The sequence below is a fragment of the Alexandromys fortis genome, unplaced genomic scaffold, assembly GCF_014885135.2.
Source record: "Alexandromys fortis isolate MF-2015 unplaced genomic scaffold, M_Fortis_MF-2015_v1.1 scaffold_149, whole genome shotgun sequence".
NCBI classification, from domain to species: Eukaryota; Metazoa; Chordata; class Mammalia; order Rodentia; family Cricetidae; genus Alexandromys; species Alexandromys fortis.
The window spans coordinates 1396410-1412449 of NW_026068025.1; the positions used below are offsets into that span (position 1 = coordinate 1396410).

Here is a 16040-nt window from a genome sequence, read left to right on the forward strand (position 1 = left end):
AAGAGCAGTGCAGGGGACAACAATGCAAAAGCTCTGAGCTGGGAGTTTGCTTTGCCAATTGCAGTTTGGGGAACAGCAAGGAGATAGTGTGGCCAGAAGGAGTGAGAGAGCTGAGCCGTCTGGGGAGCTCCAGGTTCCCTGAGGACTTGAGCAAGTTACATTCCATGATGCAGTTCATTAGAGGCTCTGGAGGCCATAGGCACAGAGGTTGGGCCCCCATTAACATCTGCAAGAAATATGTAGGGGATGCCCCTGGCCTCTCAGGCCCTGGCTATTCTCACTTGACACAGGTTGAGAGCCACAAGCAGAAGGGTACTGGGGGAAGGTACAGGGAGCCCATGACTGATTCCCAGCCAGTTCCCATATTCCCACCCTGGGATCACCATGTGACAATGCTGCCTGATGGGAAAGCCTGTGTTATCACCCTGCTAAGAAGTCCTGAGCAGGTGGTGGCTGCATCAGGGGAGAATAGGTTAGACTCAGAGAGCAGAGAAGAGACTAAGTGTCTCTTGGCCTTGAGACAGATACAGGCCTCCCTCTCTATGCCTTAACCTATTAAACAGCTGGTACCTGAACAGTGTGCCCCTTGGGCCTACCACAGACTTGCCCTTTCATTTCAGAGGTAGAGAAACTGAGGCAAGAAAGTGGCCACAGGCTGCTTTGAAGATACAAGGGCAACACTGGCCTCATCAGAGATAGAGCCTCCATGGGAACCTTTGCATCTCATAGACATAGACCTTTGTGGTCATTTTCTCCAGAGACCCAGAGAGGGCTGAGGTCTCCTAGGTCACTCAGCAAGTTCTTTGTTCACAATGGCCAGCCAGGGCCAGGTGTAGTTAGTTGTACATGTCTTTAATCCTGCAGGAACCAGTGTATCTCTGTTGTTTCGAGGTCAGTCGGAGTCTGCACAGTGAGTTCCAAGTCAGGGTTACATTGTATGACTCTGGAAAAAAAAGAAAAGCCAGCCTGCTGCTCAAGCTCTCCCAGGGAGCCCCGTGTACATGGGAGGCAGGAGGGGTCTTATTTCCTTCTTCTCCCCACCCCCTCCCCAGATCCCTTCTCTCCATCACACGGTTTGTTTGGATAATGACTCACAGGAATGCAGCAAAAGCCTGAGTGTGGTATACTGGAAACCTCTCTTGGGGAAACAAGGCTGGGGGAGGGGTCTGAGAGGCCTAGGACAGGGAGCCCTGGGCCGAAAGGAGGCCCTCCTTCCCAATGGTGTTCTACAGCAGCTCATCTGGGTTCCAGCCCTTGTCCTTCCAGGCCTGTTTCCTCACTGCCACACAACCGCAGGGTAGGCATATCCTTGTACCCTGATACACATTGGGCAACCAATAAGCACCTGTTGTGAACCAGGCAGACCTTCCTTCCTCCTGGCCCAGTGCAGATGTAGCTTACTACCACACAGTAGGGCCTGCTGCTAGGCTCTGCTAGAGGTCAGGCTGGGATGGAGGCCTGTCACCTATCCCCTCTCACAGAGCACATATGCAGCTCGTTCTCAGGTATGACCTTTGAAACCATGGGATGAAGAAAGAACTGCTGCTTCTGGCAGCAGAGCTTAGTGTGCCTGGGAAGGCCCATTAGCTGGAGAGCATCTAGGACTGGTGATGGAAGGGGCCATTGGGCAACACTGGGCAGCAGCAGCCATAGGGGAAACACTGGTTTCCCTGGAATTCACTGTCTCCCAGGCCACCCTTTCAAGGCCTACTGATGGTGGTCCTGCAACTGTATATCCCCATGCTTTCTGTGGAAATGAAGTTTGGATTTTAGGTGCTCTCTCCTCACTCAAAAAGGCCATCTCGAGTAATAAAATACAGATTGTGGCTGGAGATGCCGTGTGTCTGCAGGTGGAGGACTGCCAGTGTCCAGTGTCTGGATGCTTAGATTTTTCATGGACTTCTAGCATGTTGCATATTTTATTGGAAACTGCCCAGTTACCAGGCCAAGCTGCAACTCCATGGTAGGTGCTGAGGACATCAGTGAGTGAGACAGTGTTCCTTAGGGCTTCTATTTCAGCTAGAGAGAAGGTACCAGACAGTGTCAAGTGGTGAGTGTTTCAAAGAAAAAGCAGACCTGCTAGGAGTATACTCCAGGCAAGGGAAGCCATCACAGAGGCCCTGAGCGGATTACACTGGTGTGTGCAAGGCGCAAGGAGGCTAGTGTATCTGGAGCAGGGGAAACTGGCAGACAGTGGGAGGAGGAGAGGCCACTGTACATTCCAAATTCAGTATCTGTACTTCACAAGCATGGAGGAGGTGACAGTGGATCCCTACCATCCTGGCCTCCCCAGCCCTGGCAGTACCGCACATGCAGAGTGCATAACATATAGGGGATGGGGACCATGGAAAGTTCTGAATAAGCAGAAAGAGGGTATGACTTCTGATAAGTAGGCTGTGTGGCTGCCATAAAGTTTGTAAAAGGGCACGGAGGTGAAGGAGTGCCTCTACAGTAATAGTAGGGGTGGAGAGTGGTGTTCCTAAGACTGAGTGATCTGTGGGGTAAAATCTCTCCTTGGATCAGGTATTGTGCATGCCTATCATCTTGGCTTTCAGGAAACTGAACATGGAGAAGAATCAGGAGGTCATAGTCCTTTGCTGCATAATAAGTGTGAGGCCAGTCCTGACTGCATGAGACTTTGGGGGGGGGGTTCCCCCAAACTAACCAATGAACAAACAGAAAGAACCAAACCCCCTGTACTTGTAAACATCAAGCATAAGTAAAGCCTTGGGGACTATAGAAATGGTTACTATATAATGCCTGGTGGAAAAAGGAATTGAAAAGCATACATCAAAAATACTAATGCTGAAGTCAGGTGTAGTAGCACTCTTAGGAGTTTAAGGTCAGCTTGGTTTACACAGTGACCCAGGACAGCCAGGGCTGTGTAGAGAGACCCAAATACTCAAAAAACCCAAATACTCAAAAAAAAAAAAAAAAAAACCCAAAAGCCAACAGTACTGTGCCCAGTACAAAAAAGTAGAAAGAAAACAAAAGTTCCAAGCTTCCCTCACTCCATGAGTTTCTGTCAACTCTTTCTAGTAATTTCTTCTACATACTTCTTTCTTTAAAAAAAAATTAAAAGTAGGTATTCCTTTAGAAAAGTAACTATTCTGTGGCTTCTTATCCAGTCCTGCTGTGTGAGGTCCTGGAGCAGCAGTGCTTGCTCTGGCCCAGTTCTGGCCTTCTGGAATCCACTCCTGCCCATGTGGCCCTGTTGGAGTCCCAAGGCCCTGGCTGCCATCAGTCCTCTCTGATAGTGCCCAGCTTCTGGCAGCTGCAGCCTTCTCTGCTTACATGGCTTCCTCCACAGGCCACTCACACCACAGTTGCTGCTTGCACCTTCCATTTCTGGGCAGCTCTGCCAGTAAGCAGACTCTTCCTTATTTGGAGGTAGAATCTCACCCTGGCTGCCACCTTTCTCAGCTTGAGCCCCTTTGAACCCCAGTTTCTGGCCTGATCAAAGGGCCTCCATTGGCCATTTGAAAAGATAGACACTGTAGCCCAGACTACGTGTTGGTGGTCACTCAGCATTGGGACCAAGTAGTGGAGCTTTTGACTTGACAGCACAGTTAAACAGGGTTTCCAAAGTCAGTGTTAAGACCATCACCACAAAACTGGAATTCAATATTGAGCTCAAATGGAAGACTGAGATCTCACAGAGCAGGAGGAAATGACGGTTGTCAGTAGTGACATTTATTGAGGTCTCATGCCATGGCAAACCCCATGGTGACTAATTTCTATTCATTCTTTACATGAAGAATTCCCTGCCATTTTTCCCATTTTAAAGGTAAAGAAACTGAGGTTTAGGAACTCAGTGAACTTCAGTTCCCACACTAACATATTTGGAAAATTATATTAACTTTTCATTACTATAACATGATACTTGAGATGGGCTACTTTAATAGAGGCTTGGTTTGGACTCACAGTTTTGGACTCATGGGAAGTATGGGTCCAAACAACATTGCACAGGCCCTGGTGTATCATAGGATAGTGGCAGCATGTATATCTCTGGCTCTGGTCTTTCTTATCTCTCTAAAAGCTATCAGGACACAACCATGAGATTTTTTTTATTCCATTGATCTAATCAAACCTAACATTTCTCAAAGGCTCCACCTCCAAATGCCACAGTGGATTAAGTTTCTATTTCCTCATGGATTTGTCAGGTGTCTTAGTTACTGTGTAGAGACACCATGACCAAGATAACTTATAGAAGAGCTTACTGGGGGCTTTCTTGCAGTTTCAGAGGGTGAGTCTGTGACCATCGTGGTGGATAGCATGGCATCCAGCAGATAGGCATGGCACTGGGCCAGTAGCTGAGTGGTTCCACCTGATCTATAAGCACAAGGCTAATTTGGGAATGGTGTGGGTTTTTGAAACCTCAAAGCCCATCTCTAGTGACACACCTCTTTCAACAAGGCTACACATCCCAATCTTTCCCAAATAGTTCTACTTACTGGGGATCAAACATTTAAATATATGAGCCTATGGGGATCATGCTCCTTCAAAACATCACAACCGAAGACTTCAGGGGGTAAATTCCTTCATGAGTTGGGGTGAAATCAACTATATTCAAACCAAAAGCCCACCAACAAACAGCCTTAGAGTGAGAGACAGGCCTGGGAGAAACATGGCTGGCAGACTTGGTTATCAACCCTGCCCATTCTGCAAGTAAGGGTCTGGGATCTCTGTTCTCACCTCTTCTCAGGAGCATCACCAGCATTTAGAAAGAGATAGCATTGCCACCATATTTTTGGCCTTCACGGGACAGACCATGCTTTATGTTCTGAGACTTTGGTGCCTTCGGTGAGTGGCTTAGCCTCCCAGTTACCTAGACCTATGTCTCTCTTTTGCTCTCCAAGCTGCAGCTTCAACATTGCTCTGGAGGACTCTGAGCATATGCCTCAAAAGATTGCTATGAGGTCCTATGGGGGAATGTCTGGCAGAATGGGCAACCGGCTCTGCATATCACCCTTCCTTTAAAAAAAAAATGATCACACTTGTACCATGGCAGTCAGTTCTCTCATTCCACCTTGTGTATCCTGGGATTGAACCCAGGTCTTAAGGCTTGGTAGCAGACACGTTTACTTGCTGAGCCATCTTACTGGCCTCAACTACCTTTCCTTTGAATTCAACGCAGGCGATTCTGGGAGGAAGCTAAGCTGGGCAGAAAACTGGAGCAACAGACATCTCGATAACTTCCTCCTCTTCCCAGATTTGTGGAAGATATTCATACAGCTAACTATGAAAGTCCTCCTCAGGAACTCTCTCTGGCCTTCCAGGGACAAGTTCTTTTTATGGTACTGGGAACTGAACCCAGGGCTTTGAGCATACTAAACCAAGGGTCAGGTTTCTGTGTTTGTTGTTTGGTTGTTTCCAACACAGCCTTGCAGTATAATCTATACTGACCTAGAACTGGCAAGCCTCCTGCCTCTACCTTCTGAAGGCTGAGATGACAGGCCACATCAGGGTCAGTTTTGATTAGAACAGCCATCTTTCCTTCCTAGGTGTAATCTAGATCTCTGCAGGTTCAGGTAGCTCTCCAGCCTAGTCCTAGATGCAGGCTCTGTGGGTATTCTTCCCTGTGCCCTTGTTCTCCCAGTCCCCCATAGTCCTCACTGCCCCGGAGCCAGGAGAAGTCCATGGGCAGCATTCCTATTGCCACATATCAAAGAAAGCTGGAGGGCCTGAGCTTTCTAGAGATACCCAAAAGTTAAGGAGTGGCAGCGTGAAGGCAGATGGTTCACACCTGTGTATATATAAAGGTATGCCCTTCCTTACATTAGAGGAGTTTGCATGTCCAGAATGTGCATATGTCATATTATTTTATTTACTGACAGAGACTCACTTTATAGTCCAGACTGGCCCTCAGACTTGTAGCAGTCTTCCTGCCTTGGCCTCCTAAGTGCTGCAATTGCACTGGTATGCCACCACACCACGCTGCTGCTTTGTTTTGTTTTTATGTGCCATATTTAGGTAGACTCCTGTACATATCTTTGTATATCCAAGTGTCTCTACCTCTGAACCTTCTCTCAGCCTGCTACTGTTTGACATGGCTGGCCCTCAGCCCTCTAACCCTCTGTGAGTTGAGTCTGACTATACCATTTCTTTAATTCTTTCCAAGTCTTCTCCCTACCAAAGAAAGAAAAAAGTCTGTGACTGTTGTTAGGCCTCAGAAGGCATGGCCAGGACCTGGCCTACCGTCCCAGACTTGGGCTTTCCTCAGTTTCCTGGGCCCTGAAGAAGAGGTAAAGGAAGGCATCACCATTGTTCTCGTTCTTTGGCACCTGGGGTGAGTGGCATCCGGGTGAGGGGCAGTTGTTGTGGCAGCCCAACCTAACTCAACCCAGGTGGTGTGTATACATGCTGGCTTCTGAGCAGCCATTTGTACATAGGTTTTGACAGCGCCTCTCCAATATAGGCACTCAGCTTTTCTTCTGGAAGCCTCCAGATTTATTATTTAGGGATCAGAACCTGCAGGTGAGGCCTAGAGGAGAAGGAAGAAGCTCCTTGGGCTTTGGGGGAAAAATAGGAGTTTTGGACAGCTGGAAAGGAAGACTAGCAAGGTGAGGAAGGAAAGAGTGAGAGCCAATGAAAGGTAGAGGAAGGCAGAGCAGAGAGAGAAGGGCTGACAGAACCATGGCGTAAATGCCAGAGTGGCGGCCTTAAGGGTGGGCAGGGTCTCCTCTGTCTTACCTAAGCAGTAGGCCTCTTTTGAATTTACACATCCTCAGGTCTGGGTTCCAAGCTAATCTACTGCCGTAGCTCTGCTTCACTATTTACCTGCACCAGGTATGGTTAACATGCTGAGGAGACAGCAGTGAGCATGGGAGTGATGTAGGCATACGCTGCCAGCCTGTGCCTTACTGTCCACATTAGAACCCTCTAATGTGGTAAAGGCATATGTGGCCTGGTGAGGCTATCCTCTGGGTCTAGCCATGGGTGACAGCCCAGATGGCCGCCTCCTTTACCCCTGGGCCTCTGTGGAGCCTTCTGGAAGTTCACTTAGGCCTGTGATAAAAGAAACGTTAAGCAGCTGCACCCTGGAAGCACTGCTGAGACCCTAAATGGAAACATTAGCTTAGATTACTCAGGAAGTGACTCAGGGGTTCAGAAGTGATGCTTTAGATGCTAGAGTTCTTCAGGGTTAGACTGAAAGTCTGTGTTTTAGGATCTGCCCCATATGAGCCTAGATTGACACTGGCTGCCCCTCGTGACCTCAACATGCTAGTGAGGAAGGTTGGATAGGCTGGCAGATGGTAAAGAGAGCCACAGGAAGATCAGAGTCGGCTGAGAGGGAAGGCTGCTGAAGAGAGCCTGCTCTAGGGTGATACCTGCTTTTTTTTTACTTACATCAGAGATCCCAGGGCAGAGGCAGAGATGCACTTATGTCCCTAAGTAGAAGTAGTGGTCATCTGGGCATCCTTCTGCTTGCTTTTGCCAGCATCAACCCTAGGTACCCAGCTGTTTTTCTGATCCTCAGTCTCAGCCTGTGGCATCTGGGGAGGAAGGTAGGCTGGGAACTACATGAACTGTTTGAAAATGTCCCACAAACTAGGAATTGGGATGCCCACATTCCCAGTGGCATCACCACCAGTTGAGATTCAAAGTTCTTTGCTTTCAAAGAGAAACATGTTCTCTGTGTTCTCCTCCCCTAGGGAGTGCTAGCAGCAGAGGGTTCTAATGTGGACAGTAAGGCACAGGCTGGCAGCGTATGCCTACACCACTCCCATGCTCACTGCTGTCTCCTCAGCATGTTAACCATACCTGGCACAGGTAAATAGTGAAGCAGAGCTATGGTAGTAGATTTTAGCTTGGTTGGTTTGAGAATACATTAGACCCACAAGGAGGGACGTGAGGGACGTCTGACAGCTGACCTAGGTTGATACACTCATAAAATGATATTGAGGCTCAGAGGTGGGAAGGTAACAGGTTATCCATGTTGGACCCAGGCAGAAGATTATTCATTCATAGGACAGTCAATGACTGCAGAGAGCAGATCCTTGAACACAGTAGGTCCTCAGCACTTAGCTGCCAAACCTTAGCCACCTGGAAGTTACAAGGGCATCATTTGGACGTTACTGACGCAGTCCCTGAAATGGAGAGGCTATACAGAGATTGGAAATTGCTCCCCTTTCCCAAAATATATGCAGAACACATGTAAAACTCCAGAGAAACAAACAGTAAAACATCAGGCTGACTTCTGAGCCCAGTCTTGCAGACTTTTAGCCTGCAGCTATCAGCCCAGGGCTGTTTTGCACTTGACTTCTGAATCTTATGACAACTACTTATCTTGGTTGTGTGGGTGTTCTCTTGTGTCTGCGGAAGTGTCCCTTGGCTAACCTTATCCCTGGTGGTCTTGTCCTTTGTGCCACGTCCCTGTACCCCACTGTCCCAGACTTCTCTGTGCTCCTGCTTAAGTTCTCAGCCTTTCCACTGCTTTCTAGCTTCCCTTTCAGTGTGCAATAAAGCAGCTGTTCAGATAGCCATAGGCAACTGTGAGGCTGGCTGGTCAGGAGCTACCAGGAGGTTGCCAGCTCAGTAGAGTCTGCCACTCTGCTGTCCCTAGCTAGGACTCACTTAGTGGGAGGTGGAGTCTAAGGCAGGGGACACAGGAAACTCTCCTCCTGTGCAGCCTTACACTTGGCCACCCCTTGCATGAAAGTGATTTGTGCTGCAGGCCAGTGCTGCCTGCTACCACACAGAACTCTGTCAGCAGAATCTTAGGGAACAAGCCAGAGGGTGGACTCATGCAATTTTATTTTATTTTTGGTTTAGTTTCCCTCACCTCCACCCCCAACAGAGTTTCTCTGTGTAGCCTTGGCTATCTTGGAATTCACTCTGTAGACCAGACTGTCCTCAAACTCACAAGATCCTCCTGCCTCTGCCTCCCAAGTGCTGGGATTAAAGATGTGCACCACCACTGCCTGGCCCTCATGTAGTTTTAAATGTGAGTCTTGACTGTCACTTTATAAATACACACTGAGTTGTGAATACCACATGCCAGATACTGCACTGGGCAGAAGTGAATACAGCTTCTCTTGACCTTTCTAGTTGGGAACTCCACTGAGTAAAGAGAGGCCTAGACCAAATAAGTACTCCTCTTTTCTTGGGGACAACTCACCAACCACTACCTCATTCCTTTAGATCCTTAGGGATTCTGAAGAGTACTTCTGGCTAGGTGAGTTATGTAGCCTGACTGAACTCCAAGTTTCTGCATAGACACAGACACACACACACACACACACACACACACACACACACACACACACACCCCGCCTCCAGTCTAAGTGGTTATAAGTTCCTAGAGAAGCCCTGGGCTGAATCCCTGGGCTGAATCAAGGTCACAGATGGAGGGCCTGGTATAGCCTCACTCACTCACCATCATTCATCACAAAATACTTACTGAATGTCTATCAGGCACCAACCTAGCAATGGCGGACACATCAAGGAACAACCAGGAAAGCCACCTACGAAACAAACAGGAAAATTACATGCCACTTAGAAGTGGGAAAGTGTTCCAGGCAGAGGGACCAGCATGTACAGTAAGAAGGGGCATCACAAAGAGGCCAGAGGGTAGGATATAACATCAGGAAATTCATAAGGGCCTGTGTAAAGGTACCATCAGCCACCAGGAACACTGAAGAATCAGGCTAGTGGGGAGGGGGATTGGAGAGGTGACTCAGCCAGAGGACCTGGATTTGGTTTCTAGCACACACGTGGTTTGAAACCTTCTGTAACTCCAGTTCCAAAGGAAATCCAACACCCTCTTATCTGCACAGGCACCAGGCATACTCATGGTACACAGACATATATGCAAGCAAAACACCCATATGCATAAAATAAAATTTAAATTTCTTATTTTATGTGTATGAGGTTTTTGCCTGTGTGTATGTATGTGCACCACATGAATGTCTGGCACTAGAAAGAGACCAGAAGAGGGTGTCTGAACCCTTGGAACTGGAGTTACAGATGGTGATGGGCCTCCATATGGGTGCTGGGAATTGAACACCCTCAGCAGTCAGTACATGTAACTTCTGGGTCATCTCTCCTGTCTCTTCCTCCCTTAAATTGTTTTTTAATTACGAAAATAAAATTTAAAAGGCAGGGAAGAAAGTGAGCCTCAGCCCATATTACCATCTCTGTGCACATCTTGCAGGCTTGGCTTTGCAAGTGATTGCATAGAGGAGGTAGGTAAGTCAGGAAGTGCTGTTGGTGGTTCCCAGCATGGATCTGTGGTATCACCACACTTGATGGTACCCACAGTAAGCCTTATGGTTCATAACTCCTTAGGACTTAGTGACAGGTTCCCAGGCCAGGTCATTGAAGACCAACACTAAATATCCATTAGTGCATTTCAAAGTTGGAGAGATTGGACCTTATCCTTCAAGTTTCATCCTTGGCAAAGCTCTGTTCTTCAGGTGACTAAGGAGGTCCCTTATTGCATAGTGGGGCCAGAGGAAACTCAGAAATACCACGCATGGCTGCAAATGCTGATTCCCAGTAAAGAGAACAACTTGTACAGGGCTCTGGACAGTCACTTGATAAGGAAATCTGGTTTGTTGTTTCTTTTTGTCTGAGAGAGGGTCTCAAGTATTGCAGCCTGGCCTCAAACTTGCAATATAGCAGATGGCCTTGAATTCTTGCCTCTATTCCCCAAGTGCTGGGATTCCAAGTCAGTCCTTTTATGCCCAACTTGGAATCTGTTTTAAAGCATCTTCCCATTCCAATGGCAGGCTTGCGGTGACTTTCAGGACAAGGACCAGGAGGCACAACAATGGTATCATACACTCCTTCCTAGGCTTTACCAGGTTGTAGGGAGAGCTGAGGAGAAACAGCATCACCTCCCGCTAGCTTAATTGGCATACCACCATGAGCAGGGTGGGGTGAGAAGGGGAATGGAGACTTCAGTAGGTGCAGGGTAGTCTTTAGACTACTGACCCCAAGTGCAGAAAAGGTAGCTCCTTTCCATAGAGCAGGATAGGTGCCTCCTGAGGAGGAAGAGAAGGTGTGGGGGAGTGGGACCCGGGTAATCTTGGCTTGGAAAACCTGGATGGGTACCTGAATAGATGTACAGATGCATAAATGAATGGATGGATAGATAGGAGTGGATGAGTGGATGGCTGCCTGGGCAGGGAGTGGCTTGGAAAAGGACTGGCTAGCAAAACTCTCAGTCCGAGACTATGTGCCGCACTTCCATCATGTTCGAAAGGTCTGCCTTTAGCATGGTGGCAGGCCTACCCACTCCTCCACACTTATATCATGTTCCAAGGATCTGCCTTTTTTTTTTTTTTTTTTTTTTTTGTATGGTGGCAGGCCCACCCTCTCCTCTGAGGGCCAGTCTCGAAAGTCCTAGTCTTCTTTGTCTTATCTTATTTTCTGGCTATCTTCAGGCACTACCTCCCTCGCCTCTTGCTCCCTGGATACCTTAGGCTCTCCCAGTGTCGCCACCCCCCCAAACCCTAAGTCTCTAGGTTTGTGGGGTCGGTAAGTGCCAGGATTTCCGAGGTGCATCTCTGGCACAATGAAGGAAAGCTCGTCATGAAGGTCCCCCTCTACCTACCTCTCTACATCTACACACACACACCCACGCATCGTTTTGTGCCCCAACCCCAGCACTAGTTGTTCGCACCTTAAACAGCTATTCTGCCACTGTGGATCCTCTAAGGCCAGCTTCTGCCTGTCAAGCTTCAGACCCTACGCGATCACAGGCAGCCTAAGATCCTTGCGTGTGGCCAGAGCACGCACAGGCGCAATGTCCGTACTTTTTCAGTCTCGTGGCCTTACACAGCAGCCAGCCCTGTCGCAAACAAGCCCACACGAATACACAACGCCCTCGGAACACAGCCCACGCAGGCAGCCCCGCCCACGCAGTCACACTACCACCTATAAACAATCGCACACAAACACCACCCCCACGCAACCACTGCATCACTCAGTCCCTCTGAGACCTACCGGCATGTTCAAAGGCTGGTTTCTAGTTAATCCCACCCGCCCCCCCATCCCCAGCCCGTGACATTCACACGTAGGGCAGAACAGAAATTTATAGCCACACTGATACATGGTCCTGAACGCACAGCCAAGGGCTCACCCGTGGGCTCGTAAGTCACTGGAAAAAATATTAAAGCGTTCCCTCCCTTCTAGCTTTGGTACGCACGCGCGCGCGCACAGCACCCCGTTTCCTCCCCACCCCCACCCCGTCTTTAGGCGCCTAGAAACCTCGCAGCCGTGACCTGGCCTTAGTGGTGAGAGCCGCGGGAGCGTCTCCGCTGCGCCCCCTCCTCCCGCTCGCACCCAGTTTACCACTCCTCTTCCCTGCCCCCTCCTTCTTCTCCCCTCCTCCGCGTCTGGGGCGCGGGCTGCGCGCAGCCAAGCCCCCTTGTCGCGTGCCCCTCCCCGCGCGCGCCCTTCGCCCGCATCGTGCTAGCCCAGTGGATGTGGCCACAAGGCCGTCTCTAATTACCTCCTGTCCCCCAGCGGCCGGTGAATAATGGCTACTGAGGGCACTCGCAGGCGCTGCTGAGCAGGAAGCGAGGGACTAGAGAGGCGCGGCGCGCACGGGAGCGCGAGAGAGAGGAGCGAGCCCAGCGCCGCCGCTTGCGGCGCGCAGAGAAAGGAATCGTGTGAGCGCTCACATTTTTTTCTCCCAAGGATCTCATCTGGCCGTCGGGTACTGGAAGAGGCGAGGGGGAGAGCGCACCATAGCAGACAGACGGCAAGAGAAAAGGGAGACTACGAGACGCGCCGCGTCGGCGCCCCGAGACCCAGGAGGAGCCCGCAGGTATTGTTGGCGGTGGAGCTTTGTGTCTTAGGCGGGCTGCTCCGGGCGAGGGCTCCCAGAATCCCGGCTGGCCACCGCGCTCTGACCTGCAGCGAAGCGGGGCTGCTGATGGGGGTCGCCGCGGGCACCCCTCCCACCGCGCCGCGATCCTTGTTGGAGTTGCGGGTTTGCGTGTTTGAAGGGTTTCTATGTGGGTGGAGGGGATCAGTCTAGGAGAAGGAATTTCTTTTCTTTTCTTTCTTTCTTTTTTTTTTTTAATGGCCGCAGCAGTTAGGTTGTGATGGGGATTCTCCCCTCCCTTTTGCTCCACAATGCCTTGGTGAGCGGTCTCGGCAACCGAGCTACCCGTGGAAGAATTGGGGCTGAGATGTCGCGGCGGGTGGCCGCAGATGGGAATGCTGGAGAAGGAAGGAGTTCATCTCAAGTTCGCAATCTGTGTCCGGAAGCTGGTCTGGCCTGGGAGGGCGTTTCGAGCACCGGTCCTACTGTGAGCAACCAGTGAGAAACTTCCCGAGAGTGCTGTCTCCCGGGGGACAGTTCCTTGGCGCCTCTTGGCACTACTGCCGCCCCGTCCTCTCAGCCTAGGAGCGTTTAAGGTTGCCCCCCCCCCCCTTCCGGACAGCTTCCAGATCTGGTGGACTGATCGGCTTCAAACACTTCCCCTAGATACCCCTCCTCATTCCCTGTCGAGTGCCCTCTGTCCTGCACCCGCCTGCCGAAACAGCCGAGTGGCCAACCTGACAATAAAATCTCATGCCTTTGCAGTGAGGGGCAGGGGTCATGACTCAGCCTCTCCTATGACTGCTGACCCTGGGTCCTAGGAAGGGGAAGGGACTCCCCCTTTCTTTCTTGTTTGGGTTAGAGAGGTTACCCTGGGTGGTGTAGAGAGGAAACAAGTAGGGGTGCCCAGCAGGGTGAGTTGGGGTGCACTGGCTGGGTTGTGGAGTCTGCCTGCTCAGGCTTGACGATTGGCTGAAGCCTTTGGGCACGTAGAAGGACCGCTCCAACCTCAGCCTCCTCCCCTCCTGTACAATGCAGGCGGAGAGGTGATCCCGGAGGTGATGTGCTTATGTGACGAAGTGCTTGGCTTCCTGAAACCCACAGCAGACATCCCTGACCCAGAGATCTTATACCTGTACCTCTTCCTGGGGTGGAATGGGGTGAAGGGCTGCTGAATGGGGAGGGAGTGATAAGAACAGTTAGCGTCATGGGAAAGGAGGTCTATCCTGAAGAATTCCTGGGGACTGCAGTCCAGAAAGGGGAGGGCTCACCTCCAAGGGAGAACCTCTGGCTCAGGCCTTGGCACTCTAAGCTGTCAGACCTTTTCAATTTGGGTTTAGGGAGGGATGTGGGGCTAGTTGGGCATTATGAATCCCAGCTTTGATAGATTCCTAGTTGAGCAAGCTCAGGGGTAAGGGGGCTGAGGTCCAGATACCACAGGCTGGCTGTTCTCTTCTCTACCTAAAGACAGGGGTCTTGGGGGAGCACAGAGGAACATTTGGGGTTAGGGGACTGAACTGTCTTTAGATTGCTCTGTAGTTGGGTCCAGGAACCCAAAGAGTTAACCTTTCCTCTAGAAATTTGTCAGTCCCTAAACAACAGAGAGACGTTGTTAGCCCCTCCATGCTAGCAGCATAACACTGCCTGGCTGGAACTGCAGCTCCAGACCCAGCATTCCCTGTACATGGCAGCTGCAGTCTGCCATTGACTGGGCAGGAGGCATTCCGGTTCCTCATTTAGGGACCGAATAGGAGACCTAAGGCAGAGCCTGGGGAAGGTCAGCCAACCAAGCTGTGGCCTTGTGTATCAAGGGAAAGAGGTTACAAGCCTGGATCATAGAGGTTACAAGCCTGGATCATGGACACTGGGAAGGATGTCATTATGGGGGCTGGGTTTAGGAAGAAAACCTCCCTGACCCTCCGCCTTACCTACTCCCACACCTTCACCCTGATAGCTGAAGGCCTAGGTCTTCTAGAGTGACTTTCTGACCCCCAGGGTAGACTGACAGCAGATGGGACAGGCTGGAGATGAGGGCTCTGGGAAACGGAGTTCATTTTACCAGGTTTGTTACCTACTCCTCAATTCCAGTGCACAAGCACTTTGGAGAGTTGTGTGTAATGAGGGAGGACTGGGGATACAGCACGGGGGGAGGGGGTTGGCTGTCTACCCTGCCCTGGACATGACCTCCATTTCCTGTAGGCAAAAGCTATTCTCATAGAACCTCAGAGCCAGGCACACTGCAGACAATAATGTTTGGTATTTGGCTAGACAAACACAGGAGTGAATGATTAATGAGTGAATCAGTGAGTGAAAGGGGATTGGAAGCAGCAGGTCGTTTTTTGAAGGTATTTTTTTTTGACATATATGTTATAACACAGTTTGCAAAATACCCTGAAAAATAGAGAAAAACAAACAGATTACTGAGTGTCTTAATGGGCTCTGATAGTGCTCACATGTTGGTAGGATTCTTCCCACATGTTGGCTTTGGTGGTTGCTGATTTTAAAGGCTTTGTTGAGCTGTCCATATTTAGATGTATATCCTCCTTTTTTGGGCTGATAACGCCAGCCTTTTCCTGCTTTGTAACCAGTTCTTCATAAATACCAATGTTAACATCTTCAGGCTTTTCCAGTCAAGTGGATTTGCTGTAATTTGCTTAATACTGCCCTTTGTTCCATATGCTGCAACAAAGTGATGTAGTTGGGTCTATTTTGTGTAGAGAGCCTTTTCTGATGTTTAAGGTGATTTCCTCAAAATGCCACTGCTGCTGTTGCCATCACCGTGAAAGACTCCGGCATGCCTGCAGTGGAAAAAACAGGCTTCCCTAGCTTTCCTCGGCTAAGTAGGACACTGTTCTTTCTTCCCTACTATCTAGAAACTTCTAGTGCTGAAAAGAACCTTGGCAATGAGTCACTGGTCTGACCTCCCTGTTTTGACAGAAGAGAAAACCAGAGCCCAGAGGGGAAGTGAGTCCCAAGGTCACACATCAAGAACCTGCTATTGGTCTGGTACTTGGGTTATTGCATCGGGGAAGAATCCTAAGCTGAGCTTGCCCATTTCATAGATGAGAGAACAGGTGAGGAGAACCATTCAGCCCGTCCCTGCTCTCTCTAGCTGGATCAGTAGCAAATAGGCTCCTAACCACCTTTGTATCATCTATACTGCTGTGCTCATGGGTCCAGGGCTACTACCCAAGTCACCAGCCTGAGGTCGGCAGGCCACAGGCTCCCTGCTAACCCTCCCCACAGCTCTTATTCCCCTTTA

At 50.0% G+C, this 16040-nt stretch overlaps 1 protein-coding gene across 7 annotated transcripts in view; it reads left to right on the top strand.

Annotated features, from left to right (window-relative positions):
* Rai1 (retinoic acid induced 1) overlaps positions 1–16040 on the top strand; it is a 97867-nt gene that overhangs the window by 21028 nt on the left and 60799 nt on the right. For 4 of the 7 annotated variants that reach the window (XR_007595641.1, XR_007595642.1, XM_050163793.1 and 1 more), the window contains exon 2: positions 12649–12778. The exons of 1 other annotated variant lie outside the window; for it this stretch is intronic. The gene's annotated coding sequence lies outside the window, so the exon portion shown is untranslated. Of the gene's footprint in view, positions 1–12648; positions 12779–13045; positions 13266–16040 lie in introns of all 7 variants that reach the window. 2 more of the 7 variants (XM_050163792.1, XM_050163794.1) reach the window with 2 other exon arrangements.